The 19525-nt window shown below is 34.6% G+C and overlaps 1 pseudogene; it reads right to left on the minus strand.

The window, feature by feature from the left end:
- Nucleotides 1-1749: 1749 nt before the first annotated feature.
- Nucleotides 1750-13765, minus strand: LOC131170240 (FACT complex subunit SSRP1-like; annotated as a pseudogene).
- Nucleotides 13766-19525: the final 5760 nt, after the last annotated feature.

Genomic DNA, 19525 nt, shown 5'->3' on the forward strand with positions numbered 1-19525 from the left:
AATAAAAATTAATTAATGAATTATGATACATTTAAAATATTAAATAATAATTTTCCCGCAACTAAAGATTAATAGTATTTTTATTTTTATTTTTATTTTTTTAATATCATAAATAATATAAAGAGAATCATACCCATTTTAAAATTAATTTTAATTTTTATTAGCCAATTAAATTTAATCATTCATCATTATAACACTATATGAATGATTCGTATAAATTTCATTTAGATGTCCATGTTTATCATCTATAAAGACTATAAATTTCAAGATAATGTAACTAAATAAGTCTTATTTTGTCCTAATTATTTGTACTTCTTTATCGTATTGTCTTGGTGCATTATTATATTTCCACTACTTGCACAAAAGGGAGATTTTACAGGAAATATTAGATAGAATTGATCTAGATTTTTATCTAGAGTTCTCTTTGTTGACACTTAATGTAGAAATTAAAGAACTTATGAAAAAAATTGTATTACTGTAATTTGATTATTGAATAATTAATTAATCCTGAAACATGTACCTATGAACTTAGCTGACACCAGTAAAAATGAGATTGATTGCCAAACACTATTCTGCTTACATGAGATAACCATGCAAAGACTAAGATTCACACAGCCTATTAACATGAGCTAACAACATTAACAATGAAATTTCATTTAGTTATTTATTTTGTAATAACTGCTTCTTTTTCCTGTGGAAAACATGAGCAAGTGGGAAGTAGTACAACTCAAAACCAGAAGCTGCAGGAATAAATAAACAAAGGACAAAAAATGGAAAAGCAAGGCCCAGGAAAAGAGGCACAAAGACGGCGTCGCTTTGCACTAATGTCATAAGAAGACAGCAATAAATTCAATGGCAAAAACGGAAAGGAAATTCTCCGCTATTGTTGGACCCGCCAAGACATCAAAAGAGATAACAATTCTCGTAATGAAGGGCAACAACTGAAAAAATAAAGCCAAGCCATGGAAAAGACACAAAGACAGTATCGTTTTGAACCACTTGCATGGGCAAGATTGGAAAGGAAATTCTCCGCTATTAATGGACCCATCAGGATATCAAACGACAAAAGAGGCCTCATTTTGTAAACATGTCATAGCATATACATGAGGGCTAACTTATAATTAAATTCACCCAAATCAATTTGAAAATACTGTTACTTCGAGAACTCACTATTATTATATACCATATGAGTTGGCGTAGCGTAACCATTTGACGGTATCATGGTTCTTGAACCCTTGTACTCATAAGCCTAAGCCCATTGGCTTCTCCTCCTACCCAGCGTGGCGGAACAACAAGCGCATGAATTCGTTCGAAGGAATTTTCAGCAGGTGCTTTTGATTTCACCAGCGATCATTAGTTGGCAAATATGGAAAGAGAGGAATGAAAAAGCGTTTGATCACAGTGATCCTACTCCATTCTACGTTATCGAGAATTCGCACAGGCTGGTAGATATTCAAATGGGTCCCTCATAGCTTATTATTCACCAGCAATCAACCTTCTTCGCAACCGCTGCAGGTTACCTGGTCCCCTCATGGCTTTGGATATCTCTAGCTGAATTGTGATGTTGCTCGGATAGGATCCAATATTCAAGCCCCTATTAGCGTCGTTAGAAATCACACTAGTAAAATTGTCCTAAGAAGGTGAGTTGCTCCTCCCCCTTGGCAGGAGAAGCTAAAGCTGCGTTGTAGTCAATGTCACAAGATAAGACTCTGGGAATCCCCTTTTATTCTGGAAACAGAAACATATAAATAGAATAAACAAGTGACCATCCATTGACATAAAATCTCAAACTAATAGTTAAACAAAAGCATAGGATTGATTCCTCTAGTCTCAAAATTTGAGAAACAAAGTATTACTATCTATGCACTGTCAGATTCATTTCCTGAGTCTACATTCACTGGCTGAGGGTTCCTGTAGCCACTGACTTCATCTTTATAACGCTTTTTATCTGCTCGAGCCTTTGCTTCATACGGTTCTTTCTCCTCCGCTGCATACGAGCACACAAAAGTAAATTATGATACACTTCAACACCGTCAAAACATCTCGGCAATAAGAACCATTAATACGTGAAATAAAAAAATCCTCTGAAAAAAGTGAAATGAAAAAGATACAATAATAAAGTGAAGCCAAAAATGTTACCTGACAATTGTTTCCACCTGTCTCAAAGAAATTTTCCAACCTCCCCAAAAGCAATGCCAGGATTACTTTTCTTCACATTCTGTTATCAATCAACATGACAAGATTAACAGCATATCCAAGAAAGTACAATAAATTATATTTTTCCATTCAGTTCCAAAGGAAGAGTATTAAACCCACCTCCCTTTCCATTTGTGAGAAGAACATGAAACCAGACATTGCCTTCTTAGGTGCATTTGGATCCTTCTTCTTCTTTTGTTTTTCTTCTTAGATGCATCCTCATTTCCCTCTTTGGATCTCTTCTTCGATGCACCCTTAGAAGATGAGGGCTCCTTTTTAGATTCCTTTTTCATAGGCTTCTACAAATAGCAATTCATTTGATATTAAGTTACAACAGATTATCATCCAACAACTTAAATAAAGTTAAAAAGCGAAATTAATATAAAATGGCCGACCTTTTTCTCATCTCCACTTTCACTAGCATCAGATTCTTCCTCCCCAGAATCATCAGTAGGAGAGCCTTCATCATCCTTGTCAGCAACAAAATCTTCATCCTGTACAACAATAGATTCATGCCATCAGCATTTAAAGACGACCCTTAATCTCAAACAAGCTAGCGGATGCACATGCAACCATACAAAGTGCTGTGGAAACAAGTGGATTGAGAGTGTGCATAACAACAAATACACATACATTATATGTAAATGAAATGCTTCCCACCAATTAAAATTCAGTAACTTCAAATATTAATTAAAAATTTCACCTCTTCATCACTCTCATCTCCAGCTTCATTCTTGATGCGCTCAAGATGTGGGTCAACAGCATCATCGTCTTCATTTTGGAGAACAGCAGCCACTCCATTTGTGGTTTGCATGTCACCCAGGTTCATAATCTTCAGACCCTTCCCACTGTATAAATAAATGAAAGGCAAAGCAATGGAATAATGAAAGCACAACCATGCTATGCACATGTGAGAAAGCCACAGACCTGATGAAGTCAAAAAGATTGTGATACTCATTTCTCTGGATGTTCCGGAACAGATGTTCTTGCTCGGTTTTTAGTCTTATAAGAAGATCAAAGTAATGCATATTTGAGCCACCAGCTGCGTGCCTCTCAAATTCAACATAATCAATCTTGTATGGAAGAATCAAAAGGGGAAACAATTAGGCACGAATCAAAATAAACAAGTATCGTTTACATTCATATTAAAGCACCAAATTAGACACATTTGATGTGAAACAACTTAAATAAAAAAGAGTACCTCCTCATGAAGAATAAGAGTTGGAGGTTTCGGTAAGAAGAAGAAGCTTTTCTCAAGTGGATATAGAAGGCCATCTTCAGCTTTCAGTGATGACTTCACTGCATAACCATCTTGACAGCTACGAATTTTCCTGGTTTAGTTACTTTTGCACCAGACAAGCCCCGCAATACTGCTGTGAACACATCATGAATGAGTCCCTGTTTGATGAACAATCCATCATAGAAAGGCATTTCAATTTTGTGAAAAAGTTTGCAAATATTTTTGTAGATTTAAATACAAATGTATTTGCACCCATCTAGACCAAAATAGAAAAACAGGAGTGATTATTACCTTATAAGATGGTTCTAACTTGTCCTTGTACTTTGTGCTCAAAAGGTCTTCATTGATTGACAATGCATTTTGGACCACATTGTCAGTGTCAAACTATAGAAAATGGAACAACACATAATAAGCGCATGAAAGAAAAACAATCAAAACAAAAACAAATCCAAAACAACAAATGATACCTGCAACACAATGTGGGGATACAAAGTTTGCCCCTTGCGAATAGGGGGGTCAAGCATAACAACAACAAAAGTATGTGGCTGGTTAGACTGTAGGAAAAAAAAAATAGAAGCTCATGAGATATTTCACAGAGAACAGGTTGTCCATGAACAAGACTGTTAATGACTCAACAGCATCAAGAGAATCACAATATGAATCATAACATGTAGATGTGATTGAAAATGGTCATCAGCAACGTTATACACAACAACAGTTAAACCTCAATCTCAAACCATTTGAAGTCGGCTATATGGATTCTTTTTCACCATTCAACTCTGTTTGGTTTTTGCATCAATGTCTACAAATTGTAGATCTTTTAATACTACTTCCCTTCATATCATTTTAGGTCTCCCCCTTTTCTTTCTCACTCCTACCATTTACTTAGTCACATTTATACACAAGAGCATTTGATGCTGTACGTTGGACATAACCAAATCAAACCTATAGATGATAAAAAAATAAAACCTTTGGAAGCAAAAAGAGGCGAACAACACTGCTGTACTGAATTTTGAAATCATTGGCTTGTCCTTGGAGCCGCAGGAATGACAAATGAAGTTCAACATTATACCGACCCCTACATAATGAAAATAGCTTTTATGTCATACAAAAATTTAGAAAGCAACAGCCAATCAGCATGTGAAATGCAACAAAATTCAAAGACATATGGATGTCTCATGCTTGTATTCTAAGTAGCTATCTTGGCAAGTGTATGTGTGTGCATGCAACTTCCACAATTTCTACCTTGGTGTCAGGATTGCAACACCATCAAACGTAACAACAGCTTCTTCACCACCAGGGTCAACATCTGCCATTGACAAAATCTTTTCTCGGAAGACCTTGCACAAAGTTAAGAGTCAATAAATAAGTGAAGTAGTGGACAGACAAAGCACACGTATATGATTGTAACTAACAATTCTGTTAACAAAAAATTTTCTTCCATTAAAGAAAGGAAAAAGAAACAAAACGGATAGAATGAAAGATAGAGCTTATATAACAAGAAAAATAAGAAATAAATAACTTACCTGAGCAGGAGGTCGATTTTCATCACCAACATATTGGGTGTTGTTACCAGGTATGTGAAAACTTATCTCCATCAATGAATCTTTCTGTAAGCATCACACCAATACGCATAGGAAACAATAACCTCAGAATTAAATGAGAATACTACATTTGCTAAATAATTTGGCACTTGTCACTTGCACAATATTATAAAGAGTCAAACAAACATTTGGTGAAGGGATTGATGCAATCAAGGGAATCAAACTTTTGTTACTACTGTCTAAAATTAGAAACTTTAGGTTTCAATTAATTAAAAAGTTTATATTACTTAGGATTCTATTATTATTTAGGAAGTAGAATTTTATTTTATTTAGGAAATTAAGTTGGTTTTGGATTTCTAATTAGAATTTGATTAGTATTGGCCTGTTTGTGATTCCAAATCCTAGTAGTAGTAGGATTAACAATTATAACATATACATCAAAGTTCTCTAGGTATTTTAGTAGGCCTTTTTCATTATTGACAATTAAATTGAGAATTTATCTCTTGAGAATTTGTTTTCCTTCACCCTTGCTATATTAGTTCTACATCAATTTGGTATCATATATGTTGTACGAGAGCAATTAGAACCCAATCCAAGTTTTCCTAGCTTCTTTCCAAATACAATCATCCACTCAAGTTCCCCACTATCTAGCTTTTCCCTCTAGTTTCCACCCACAAATCAATTTTTTTCTTCCCCCTTGACCACCACCTCGTTGTTATTTAAAAAAAATATATATTTCCTAGAGAAAACAAAGCCTTGTGACAAGCCACCACTCTCTAAACTTCAAACAACCGTGTTGCCACTGCCAATCCACATGCAACTCCAACAGTGCAAGTCTAGCCGCCCGAGTGATGCATTCTGATTTTACAGGCATTTAGGAATCATTTTGCATCCATTTTGGCCTTGTAAATATTTACTTTATACTATGTTAACTATGTTTTTACTTAATTTTCTATATTTTTATAATCTTGCCTTTGAGTTGTGTTTTTCCTTCCCTTTAGGTTAATTCCAAGCACAGAAGGTTTCTGGAGACTTTTTCAGAAGGATACATGCTGATTGGAAGTCCCTGAAATTGAGAATGAGGGGAAAAATGTTTTGAGTTCTGGTGAATTTGCAGTTAAATAAGCTCATGTAAATGCAGGCTTCACACATGAAATGAATTGACTTTGTTAAGCTTGCGTTTTCATAAGTTCATGTAAATTTAATATTGGTCGATCTGAACATATTTAAGCGTGACTTACTCCCGACCTGCAGTGCTGCGTTTTACCCTTTTAGGGCTTTTATTCTGCCAATATAAAAGCATCATATTCTGTTTTTATCCAAGAAGGGGAAGAGAGAGAGGAACCTAAGAAGAAACTTCAATTCTCTTTGGAGAAAAAGAAACAGCAACCACAGACCCATGGTTCTCTGCTCAGCGTGGGATTCTACTCAGATTCCATCACTTTGGACTAAATCTTCACCAGGGTTTTTCATTTCTTAGTTTATTTTCATGTTATTTGTCAATTTCTTGATAGTTTTCTTTGTAATCTTGAACATGAGTGAGCAAATTAACTTAGATTTCAGAGTTGGGGATGTAACACTCTATTTTAACCATGATATTAATCTGATTAAATGCATATTATGCTTTGATTCTTGCCTTGTGATTTATTTTTACATGCTTTGTGTTAGGCGTCTCAAAGAATTGTTTTAAATCATTAATTGAAGGACCGAGAGGTAAAAATTAATAGTGGAAAACCAACGCTTAGAACTTGCAAATTCAGATTTAAAGATAAAATTTGTGAAAGGATTTTATAAATTAATTACAAAGCTTAATGGCTTTTAACTAAGTCATGAGCACGAAAATAGGAATTGACTTGTTTAAAATACTTCTTTGAATGCTTGAGAAAGAATCATAGATATTTCAGAATTAATTTCCTTCAGAGACCCATTCATTAAATTAATTAGAGGAATACCAGGTTAATTGGAGTGTGCATTCCCAAACTCTAGAATCGCCTTTTTATATATTGGTAATTGTTTGTTATAGCTAGCCTTATTTTAGATATAATTGCACTTTAATTACCTTATTTTAGATTAATTTTCTGCATTAGCTTTCCATATTTGCTTCTATTTACATCTAGTTTATTTGCATATTGGTTAGTCTACCTTATTGCTTCATTTACATACAAATTAACCGTCTAGATAATGTATATAATCAATAAATTTCGTAATTATCCCGATCCTCATGGAAACGATATTTTCTATACTACAACATGAACGTATACTTGCGGATTTTGCACATCACTGAGGTGCCCTAGAAACTCCGCCTAAGTAGTTTGCGCTTAGCCGGTCCCAAGCCCGGATAAAGGAGGAGGGTTGCGGTAGGTGACAACCAGCGTAAAAATTTCGTCACACCCTATGATATGGATTCAAATGATATAAACGTTGGGGCGTCCTCTACTAACGACGCGCTACATCGGAGCCCGGGTGTAGTGATAAATATGCAAGGGTGTAGGGCGTTCACCGAAAGCGACGCGCCATGCCGGCGCCCGGGTGTGGTGTTAAGTGAGCAAGGGTTCCCACATCATGGACGGGTGTGGGTAAAGAAGTTAGTACATAAGACAGATAATAGAACAAATAGTGGAACAGAACACAAGATAGACATAGAAAATAATAGAAGATATCATAGAAGGAGACCAATTAGGAGCGAGAATAGGAGAAGGATCGGGGTTGGTACTTGGAATGTTGGATCACTTACAGAAAATTAACGGAGCTTGTGGATACCTTGGAAAGGAGAAGGGTGAATATTGCTTGCATTCGTGAGATTAAATGGGTAGGAGAGAAAAGTAAGGAAGTGGGTAATTCAGGTACAAATTGTGGTTTACTGGAAAGGAGAGAAACAAGAACGGAGTGGGTATAATCATAGACGGACATTGAAAGACGCAGAGTAGGCTGGAAAAGAGTAGGAGATAGAATTATACTAGTAAAGCTAGTACTAGACGGAGAAACAATAAATATAGTTAGTGCTTATGCCCCACAAATAGGACTAGACAAAGGAGAGTAAACAAAGGTTTTGGGAAGATCTGGATGATTTTATGCAAAGCATAGCGAATGAAGAGACTGGTTTCATTGGTGGAGCTTTGAATGGACATGTAGGAAGTGATAGGCAAGGTTATGAGAATGTTCATGGAGGTTTTGGTTTTGGCAATAAATGAGGAGGGAAAAAGCATCCTGGATTTTGCTATGGCATACGACCTAATACTAGCAAATACCTACTTTATAAAAAGAGAGTCACATTTAGTGACTTTCAAAAGTGGGCAACATAGAAGCCAAATCGACTTCCTCTTAACTGTGAAGACAATAGAGCTCTATGCAAGGATTGCAAGGTCATTCCAGAGAGGCTTTAACAAGTCAACATAGGTTGGTGGTCTTGGATGTCAAGTTTAGGAACAATTCAAGTAAGGTCAGAAGAAATAGTGTAGCTCGAACAAAGTGGTGGAGTTCAAAGGAGTAAAGCAAGTGAAGTTCAAAAATGAGCTTCTTGAGTCCAAGTATGGAAGCTAGATATGGAGGCCAATGATATGTGGATACAGATGGCATCAAAGATTAGATAAGTAGCAAGAAAAGTACTTGGGGAGTCTAAAGGACATGGACCACCCTCAAAAGAGAGATGGGGGTGGAATGAGGAAGTACAAAAGGCAAGAAGAGAAAAAGGAATGGTATAAGAAATTACCTAAATGTGATAATAATGAGGCATATGAAAGACAAGATAGCAAAGAAAGAGGCAAAAGACAGATTAGCCAAGCAAGAGCACAGTGCCTTTGAAAAGTTATATGAGAAACTTGGAACTAAAGAAGGGGAGAAAGATATTTATAGATTAGCAAGGAGTAGAGAAAGGAAATGTCAAGATCTCAATCAAGTCAGTGCATTAAGGATAAAGAAGGAAAAGTGTTGGTGAAAGATGAGGACATTAAAGAAAGATGGAGAAATTATTTTAATGATCTCTTTAATAATAGTCAAAATGGAAATAGCGTGAATATAGATTATAGAACAATAGAAAAGAATGTAAATTATACTAGAAGGATTAGATCTTTAGAAGTAAAGGAAGCACTTAAGAGAATGAAAGTAGGTAAAGCCTGTGGACCCGATGAAATACCAATTGAAGTGTGGAAGTATTTGGGAGATATGGGAGTGGTATGGTTAACTAAATTATTTAATAAGATTCTAAACTCAAAGAAAATGCCTGATGAATGGAGGAAGAGTATTTTAGTACCTATTTTTAAAAATAAGGGATACATACAGAGTTACTCAAACTATAGCGGAATTAAACTCATGAGCCATACTATGAAGTTGTGGGAGAGAGTTGTGGAGCATCGACTACGTCATGATACTTCTATCTCTCTCAATCAATTTGGTTTCATGCCCGGTCATTCAACTATGGAAGCGATCTTTCTATTTAGAAGCTTGATGGAGAAATATAGAGATGGGAAGAAAGATCTACATATGGTGTTTATCGATTTGGAGAAGGCTTATGATAGTGTTCCAAGAGAGGTCTTATGGAATGCGTTAGAACAAAAGAGGGTATCTATTAGGTATATACAAGTATTGAAAGATATGTATGAAGGAGCAACTACTATTGTGCGCACGGTGGGAGGGGACACAAGAGATTTTCCGATCTCAATTGGATTACACCAAGAATCACCATAAGCCCTTACCTTTTTACATTAGTTTTAGATGAACCGAAACATATACAAGAGAGTATTCCTTGGTGCATGATGTTTGCGGATGATATTGTTCGATAGATGAGACACGAGAAGGAGTCAATAGGAAGCTAGAACTTTGGAGAAGTACTCTAGAGTCAAAGGGTTTTAAGTTAAGTAGAACGAAGACAGAATACATGCATTGCAAGTTCAGTGAAGGCCAAACTGGTGATAGGGAAGGAGTTAGTTTGAATGGAGTGGCATTGTCCCAAAGTAATCACTTTAAATATCTAGGCTCACCCTTCAAGTAGATGGGGATGTGAGGAGGATGTTAGTCATAGGATTAAAGCCGGATGGTTGAAGTGGAGACGTGCCACGGAAGTTTTATGTGATCGTAAGATTCCCAATAAATCAAAAGGAAAATTTTACCGTACAGCCATACGACCGGCTATGCTATATGGTAGTGAGTGTTGGGCACTGAAAGAGTCGTATGCATCTAAGATAAGAGTTGCAGAGATGAGAATGTTAAGGTGGATGAGTGGCCATACTAGACTAGATAAAGTCCGTAATGAAAGTATTAGAGAAAAGGTAGGAGTGGTGCCAATTGAAGATAAGTTGAGAGAAGGGAGATTGAGGTGGTTTGGTCATGTGAAACGTAGACATACGGAGGCTCCAGTTAGACAAGTAGAGCACATTAGGCTAGAGGATAGAAAGAAAAAAAGGGGTAGACCTAAATTGACTTGGAGGAGAGTAGTACAGCATGACTTAGAAGCATTACACATTTCTGAGGATTTAACCCAAAATCGTTCAGAGTGGAAAAAGCGAATCCATATAGCCGACCCCAAATTTTTTGGATAAAGGCTTAGTTGAGTTGAGTTGAGTTGAGTCTGCTTGCAAATGGGTGGTTGCATTGCTCGGAGAAACTTTTTTTTTTTTTTTTTTAGTTATAGTCCGTAATGAGAGTATTAGAGAAAAGGTAGGAGTGGTGCCAATTGAAGATAAGTTGAGAGAAGGGAGATTGAGGTGGTTTGGTCATGTGAAACGTAGACATACGGAGGCTCCAGTTAGACAAGTAGAGCACATTAGGTTAGATGATAGAAAGAAAAAAGGGGTAGATCTAAATTGACTTGGAGGAGAGTAGTACAACATGATCTAGAAGTATTACACATTTCTGAGGATTTAAACCAAAATCGATTAGAGTGGAGAAAGCGAATCCATATAGACGACCCCAAATTTTTGGGATAAAGGCTTAGTTGAGTTGAGTTGAGTTGAGTTGAGTACTGAGGTGCCCTAGAAGCTGATATCTAATCGGGTCAGATTTCAACCTGAATCGTGAACGACTGGAACTTGACAGTCTACAATGCATATGGACCTTCCCTGCACCTCACCGACCGCCAATTTTCTCCTTCCCACTGTCGGAAGTCATGTCCAATGCACCAGTAGCCCAAACCCAAGGGTCCAGATCCGCCCAAAATTGCAAACAAACTCATGCAGTCACTGTAAGCCCATGAGCATCCAACAGCATACTGCCATGACAACTACTTGCTTGTAGCAATGTCAACAAAATTTTGCCAAAAACCTCCCAGATAATTCATCATGCTAATTCAAATTTTGACATCTATTCTAGGCAGAAACAAATATCTAAGGCTGGTTTTAAATTTTTTTTTTTTTAGTAAGACTAGTTCAATAAACAGAAATTGAAAGGTTACAAGCTAAACTCAGTGACTATACGTTATTTATATAGGCTGAAATTGAAAGATTGCAAGCTGAGATTTATGACTTCAAGCTTCAACTAGATGAAATATGTTATTTGAGGGATTCATATGATGATGTTGTATATTGTCCACCTGACTTATTTTTTGCACATCAAACCATCAAGCAACTTTTACAAGTTAAGGAGAAAGCACTTGAACCATGAAAGAATGAGTATATATTTCAACTATGAGTTAGGAAGAGAGAAATTGAAGAATGGAAGGAGTACGAAATACTAAAACAAGAGTTGGACATGATATCAAGAGCTCTTGACAATATAAAAGCAAAGCAACAACTTGAACATGAAGAACAAGGTGAGCAACTTGAAGATGCACATAATCCGAGCGTGAAGAATTCAAAACTTTGATTGTTGAGTCTTCCCATGTTGAAATTCAAGATGATAAGATTGAGTTGAAAACTTTTGAGGAATCTATTCTATAGAAAGTTGCTGATGAAGCCGAGTAAGAAAAGATTAAAGAATCTATCCTAGGGGAAAGAAGAAACTCAAGCCAAGGAAACTTCAATGGAAATTAAAGATTTATGTAATTCTTTTGTCCCTAGTGAATCAAAGAGCCTTCCTTTTCAAATTGTAATTGATTTTATCTGTTTAGATGTTCTTGGAGATGTGAAGGAAAGCATCGCGTTCTTTGTTTCAATCTTATTGCTGCCAACTACGAAGATCAAGTTGTTTGTTCTCCCAACTGAGTTCCTGAATTTTCTATACTCCAACAAGGGGAGAATGATGTAGTCAAGGAAATGAAGCTTTTATTATTATTATGAATTTATGATTTAATTTTTCATCGTAAAATTAAGAACTTTATATTTCTATTAATTAGGAAGTCTATATCATTTAGGATTTTATTATTATTTAGAAAGTAGTATTTTATTTTATTTAGCAAGTTAAGTTGATTTTGTATTCCTAATAGGGATTTGATTAGTATTTTCTTGTTTGAAATTCCAAATCCTAATAGTAGCAGTAGGATAAACAATTCTACCATATATACCTAAGTTCTCTAGGTATTTTGGTACACCATTTTCTTGTGATTGATAATTAAATTGAGAATTAATAAAATTGAAATTTTGTTTCTCTTCCTCTTCGTTCTATTCATTCTACATCAGGGGCTCCACTAGGTAAACATGAACCAACCTATACAGAGTGCCGACTGTTCCAAAGGAATGACAGCATAAATAGTACAAACAAACCTCATTAGCTCCAGTTGTATCATCCACATGGAACTCCAAGATAACATCATTTTTTCCCTGTAGCTGCGTTTGTGAGACATCTGCTAAAGATAACTCAAATGCTTGCTTTGAACCAACCAGAAAGGTAAGCATATTTCCTGTAAATAGCCGTACAAGTATCACTACAATATGACATGTCAAAGCACATCATGAAAAAGGAAGAAATTGTTCAAATTGGAGAAGCTACTAACCTTCATATAGAAGAAAGGTTATAAAGAAACTAAAAGAGCGGGAAAAAAAAAATCTAACTAAATGAAAGCTAATGTGGCACAAATTTACCAACCATTTAAATCAACCTCTCCCCAATTACGGCCACTAACTGAAAGTTGCTTCTCTTCTGGTGTCACTCCACAATTGCTCTGGAAAAAATTGTTTAAGTTTGCGAGATCCTACAAGGTCAGAATGAGAAAAGAAAATCAGCATTGGGAAGTTATGAACATCCCATCCAAGATTTATCAGAGGAAACGCCAAAAAGTTGCATAAAATGATAACTGAAAACTGTATCAGCTGAAAATCAGGTCCATGAGAGATGAGACAATAAGAAACAACCTTTATATTGTTAAGGATTAGTTCTAAGGTGGTGTCTAAGAGAATCCAAAAGATAAATGCATGAAGAAATTAAATGTGATGAGAAGTTAATGAATCCACAAAGCAAGAAATAAATTGCCATCAGCTTGTTAAGGCAACTTCTAAAGCAGCTCTTCATATGGGGCATAGATATGAAAAAAAAGGGATATAAATTGCATGTGTTTCTAGTTTCCATACAATAGAAGGTGCATCTAGTAACAAGGAGACCAACAATTTTAGGAGATGTCATACAACTTTCAACTCAATAATAAGAATAACAAAATGTGAGAGGGAAAAGAGGAGACCTGGTCCCGGAAGCCAGTGAATTTGTAGTACAAGCCATCTTTGATTCGAACACCAAGTTGATTTGTCCTTGGTACCTTCATCCATGTCACTTTTGTAACATCAGCTTTATCAACTTCCACTGCTTTACCACCACCCTGTTTCTTCCATAGAATTCCCCCTGAATGTAGCTTAAGCTGCCCAGGGTTCTGCACTCCATAAACCACATGTCTGAGATTCCAGTTTTCCACTTTTGGGGCTATATTTTAATTGCCAAATTTAAAGGGAGCTAAAAACTAGAAAATTTGAATTGATAATATTCAGCAAATTCAATACATTAGGTTTCAGTATGAAGCAAGACAAGTAGATAAGGTGGATGTAAACAGAAAACTTATCTGTGTTCCATTTGATGTCAAGAATCACATAGGCCAAACTTGAAACTCAGTCAAACAAACCAAACAAATTATAGATAATATAAAGATTATGTAGAAGAAAAAAGAAATAAGAGGTTAATATATATATAAAAAAAAAGGAGACCACAAACAAATGATTCCAGGATTTCATTCCTATTGTAGTATTTTATCAGGCAATTAAACTTGTTAACAGGTAAAACTGACAATAAGTGATTGAATATATATTTTTATCACTAATCACAATTAACACTTCACAGAATGTCACTTATTCCAACATAATCCCCAGGAAAAAAAAATTACACCGTCAAATTGATAAATTGCATCACATTCCATAAATTAGGTTTTAAGTGACAAAAGGATAGCCATAATATTGCTATTTCACATTAACTCAACAATTTCTTAGTAATCAACAACCCTAATTCCTAATTTCTGTCTCTTTTCTTTTTTCGTAAATTCAATCAACTGGATAAAATTTTGCTAAAAACACAATTTAGGTTTCACAGAGCACAATCATGAGAAGTCAAACAAAAACTGCAAATCATTGATATGATATCCCACTAACACTTAGCAACCAAACCCAGGGAAAACCCGTACATAAGCCACAGAAGGAAAATGATTAGGGTTTCAAAAAGCATAAATCATTGGACAACAATAATGAATCACCATCACTCATCCATCTACTACAATTTTTCAGACAAAAACCCGCTCCAAAAACCCTAACTAATGCATATAAAGAAGAAAACTAGGGTTTCAAATCACATAATCGTAATGCACAAAACACAAAATTCCAATCATTCAACAATTGCGCCAAGTTATTCGTAGCAACCAAACCAATAAAAACCACAATTATACAGACAAAACAAATAAATATCAGTTTTTGAAGAAACTAGGGTCCCCAAATTGAACTCGTCTAGAACATCGAAAAACACAAAGCTATGCTATGGCTAGCTGAGAAACAGAAACGCGACGAGAGAGAGAGAGAGAGAGAGAGCTTACTGTGCCCCCACGGCCTCCGAGAGAGATATTGTTGAAGAGATGACCGTCGGTCATTTCTGAGATATCGAGCGAAAATCAGAAAGAGCTTGTGGAAATGGAAGCACTGAGATGTGCATTTACCTTGTGGCGCGAAATAGGCAGATGACATGCTACGGTGCGTTTTGGTAAAATATTGTTCGGTTGCCATGCAAGCTTTTACAATTAATAATCCAACTTTTAATAAATTCATTTATGGTAATTTATTTTGAATTGTATTTTTTATAAAATTAATAAATATTTTAATTATATGTATAATAAAATTTAATTTAACATGTTGTATGCTTAAATGAAACCAATGTGAAATTAATAAATATTTAGACTTCAAAATAACTTATATATAAAAAATATTTTTTATGAAAATATTTATGTTATTTGATTATAATGTTAATCTAATAGTTTATATGTATATGTCATATGTAAATATTTTTATATTTTAATAAGATTATTAAAATTTAAAAATTTGAAAATAATTTTCTTTTTTAAAATGACTTAATTTTCTTTTCACTGTTAATTTTCTAAAATGCTCTAAACATTAAAAAATATAAAAAATATTTTTCATGAAATAAACAGAAATTTAGTATAACAATTAATTGAATTTTTAAAAACAAAGATATCATGCAATATTAAATATTTATGAAATTTGATCTCACTCAAATTTATCACCAATATGAATAAAAATCTAAAACATGGATCAATTATAATGTGAATTAATTTTATCATTTAAAATGTTAATGAAATCTTAAAAATGTCAATTTAAATCCCAATAAAGTTTTCATTTTATAATTTCCTTGACTTGTTTACTTGATTAGTTTAGGTTTTCAATCTCCTACACAATTTAATTTAACATAATAATAATGAATCTAAGACCGCTAAATATAAACATATTAACAGTGAACACTTCAATTTCTATTTGGCTTAATTATACTAAAAATAAGTCAGTTAATCATTGATTATTTGATTCTATCCCCCCCCCCCTTTCATTTGCTTCATCGAGACTGAGATTTGGTCTTTCAATCTCATCTCTTCTCTTTTTCATCATTGATTTAGGGTATGTTTCTCACTCATTTATACCATAAACTATAAATTGCATAAAATGAAAATTAAATACATGCTAATTTAACAATAAGAACATATGAAATTTTAATCTAGTGCATACTCTAATCGTACTTTCTTCATTGTTGATTCCATCTGGCTTAAAGTTAAATTTTCACTATCACTATCCTCTTGGTCTGACAATGACACTACTTGAGAAGAAGCTGCACTTGGCAATTTGGCCAATGGTTCATTTTCTTCAGCATCTGAAAATCAAGTTTCGTATGAATATTTCATTTCAATTTTTGTGAAAGCGGACTTTGAATAAATATTGAGCTTTAAGATGGAGATGATGTAAGACGCAACTGTGATTTTGTTGACGCATTTTCATCTTTGTAGATATGAACCACTCTAAAAGAAATATTGAACGCATGCTCAAATCGAGAACTCAGGATAACCTAGAATATCTTTTCCAGATTGTATATTCTTATTAGGACAGAAGGAATTGAACTCTTATCTCTTGAACCGTGAACTGAGGTTAATGTAGGGAGTCCAATGAGTTCTAAAGCCATGTGTCCAAACACGATGAATGTAGCAATGCCGATTGTATTTTGAAATAGTAAATATATAATTATAATATAAAAAAATAAATTTGAACACTACTTGACCCAATTGTTAGGCCTACATTTTAGCCCAGGTAACTAAAATAACCAAGCCCACATATTTTAATTCTTTCACCTGACTCTTTTGCTCTACCCATCCACTCACTCTGAACAATCCCCAACTCCCTCAATTTTGAAACCCTAACTCTTTGTTCTCTCCATTGTGCGCCTTTCGTCCCACCCACCACATCCACCTCCTTTTCCACTTTTAGCTACTCTCTTTCCTTTGTTTAACGTTCAAACTTAAATTTCTCCTTCCTTATCTTCTATTGCACATATAGCAAGCACAGTAGCGTTATATTTTCCTTCGAATCTGTTCACATGTCATCTTGGTCAAGTTCTTCGATTGGTTTCTCTGTGGATTCGAGACCAATTGCAATTCTCTCCTCCGCGCTTCATCAAGACATTTTCCCTTCGAATTTGTATACATCGAACACTATTCTTGGGTTGGTCGTGTTCTTCAAGCAACTGCTTTGCGATGGGTCACCGCCCTTTGACACTAATCATTGCTTTGACGCGTCACTAGAAGCTTCAAAAGATAACTTAATTAACTTTATTTTTTTCTTTAACTCTCTTAAACATGAATTTCTTTGATTTTATATAGCTGCCCACTTTAATTGGCATGCTGAAAAAATTAGGATTTTTAAACTTAGATATACCATTTTACTATGCATGTTCGTGATGTTTAAATTGATTTGGGAATCTCTTGATAAATAATGCAGTTTACTTGAATTCCTTATGCTGGCTTCCAACTCAAAGAATCCTGTATGCTATTTTTCCATGCATGTTGGTGATGTTTAAATTACTTGTAAAATATGTTAATAAATGGTGTCGTATACCTATGCATCAATAAAGGTGATAATTAGGCTCTTTGTGGGGTTTAAATCTTTTAGGCACAATTAATTGTTGCTTTAATACATAATTATCACTTTTATTGACCTTCTCCATTAATGGTCATTTCACCTTTATTGTGAGTTGCTTGATGCAAGACTCTAATCATACATCCAAATAAAAAAGGAGTTTAAAAATATATTTGGAGCAAGGAAAAGAAAAAAAAAATCCAATCTAAAACAAATAGAGCAGGAAAATGAATGTTGATATCTGAACACTAATTTTTTCTATAATTTGGATTAACAATAACAATTTGGTTTCCATAACTTTGTTGACCTCTCTAACTAAATTTTTTCCCTGTTCAGGGTTGCTCCAATAGCAAAAAGCCACAAAATTTTCAATTAAGGAATAACTAAATTGAGGCACATTCAATAAGTATACTACAAAGGTAATTTCTTAAAACTACATAACTATTTCAACCTGCCATGCCTTTTTTTTTTTAGCTTAGATAAATCTACTACGTTTTTTAATCAAACAATAAAAACTATGACTGGTGATGTTTACTATCCTCCTCCTAATACGATGGAAATTAAGCTTAATTCAATCGATTTAAGTAGGCCTAACTTTAAGCAACAGGTGATTAATTAACCTTTTTTCTAAGTCAAATAGCTTGCATATTATATTCATCACATGATTAAATAATAGAAGCATATAATAAATTAGAAAATCAGAAAATTCAGCATAATACATAAGCATAAGTCTTCATGCAAAAGCTCTCTAAAAAGCATCCTAGCACTCTATATATATATGGCAGAAATTAACTAACTTAAAAAGCATAAGCATTTATATAAAGACTTTGAAAAAAAAAAAAAAAACTTGTATATTAATGTTGTTGTGAATATGTGGGTCACCAAATGATTGATAATGGGCCTTCAAGTTGCCTAAAATCAAGAACAAAGTGAGGCTAGTAGCTGTCCAGTGGCCACTCTTGCACTTAAGTCAGTAAGAGTATCGAGACAGCAACGAGATAATATATTTGCAATATCTCAAAAAATGTACCAGAATAGGCACTGGAGGCCTATTTATATTGTGGTAAGAGAGGTAATTCTCGAGATCTGTTGGCCAATCCCAAGCTTTCCTGTAGACGTATACGGTTGTGTTGTTATCATGATCCCCAGCGAGGATCATGCTATCTGTTCTCAACGGCACTTGTCTTGTGCCTGTTCGACTCCAACCTGTTAATGTCGATCTCCTGAAAACCATCTTAAAGTGATCTAACTTGTCCATAGTGTAAAGATTGTGTCTGATCTCCACTAGATCAAGAAATTATCAAAGTTGACTTCACAAGTCCCACCAATGAACCAATCGATTGGGGTCGGCTCAAGCAAGTCTGACCTAAATATAGATCGGATTTTAGACTAGACTATATCATTAATCTCTTCCCCAAAGTTTGAATCTTTAAGCTCGTGTCCCTTGTTTTGTGATTTCTTAGGCTCTATTGTCATTTGTCACATGCTACGCAATTATGGCCGTATAAATTCTGCCTTTGTCTGGAAGCATCATTTTTTAAATGATGTGGTGCAATTGGGAAAAGTTAAAATTACGAATTTTTTATAGCAGCCATGAAAGACAGTCTATGGTCGACAACTAAAGCTCATGATCAGGACGAGCTGTATGCAGAAAATTATTTGCATGCAAAGTGGCCTGAGAAAGAAGACAGCCTATGTAAGTCTACTCTCAATTTTAGTAAGAATTTACAATAGTGCCATTGTTAAATGATTAATGTGGTTTTGTGTAAGCAATGAGTTGGGCATCTTGATTTTCATTATTAAAATTGCCTCAGATTTTTATCTTTATTTCTAATTTATCATTGTATCCTTGCTTAAGTAAATTACCTAAGTTTTACTTATTATTACACCATGCATGTGACTGCCATCAATTTGTTAAAGTTTACAAATCTACCATGTGCTTAATAATTGTTAAATAACTTTTCATTTGATAATAGAACTAAAGAGCCATCACATGGTCAGTGTGGGGTTTAAATCCTAATTAC

This window comes from Hevea brasiliensis, chromosome 11 (genome assembly GCF_030052815.1).
Source record: "Hevea brasiliensis isolate MT/VB/25A 57/8 chromosome 11, ASM3005281v1, whole genome shotgun sequence".
NCBI classification, from domain to species: Eukaryota; Viridiplantae; Streptophyta; class Magnoliopsida; order Malpighiales; family Euphorbiaceae; genus Hevea; species Hevea brasiliensis.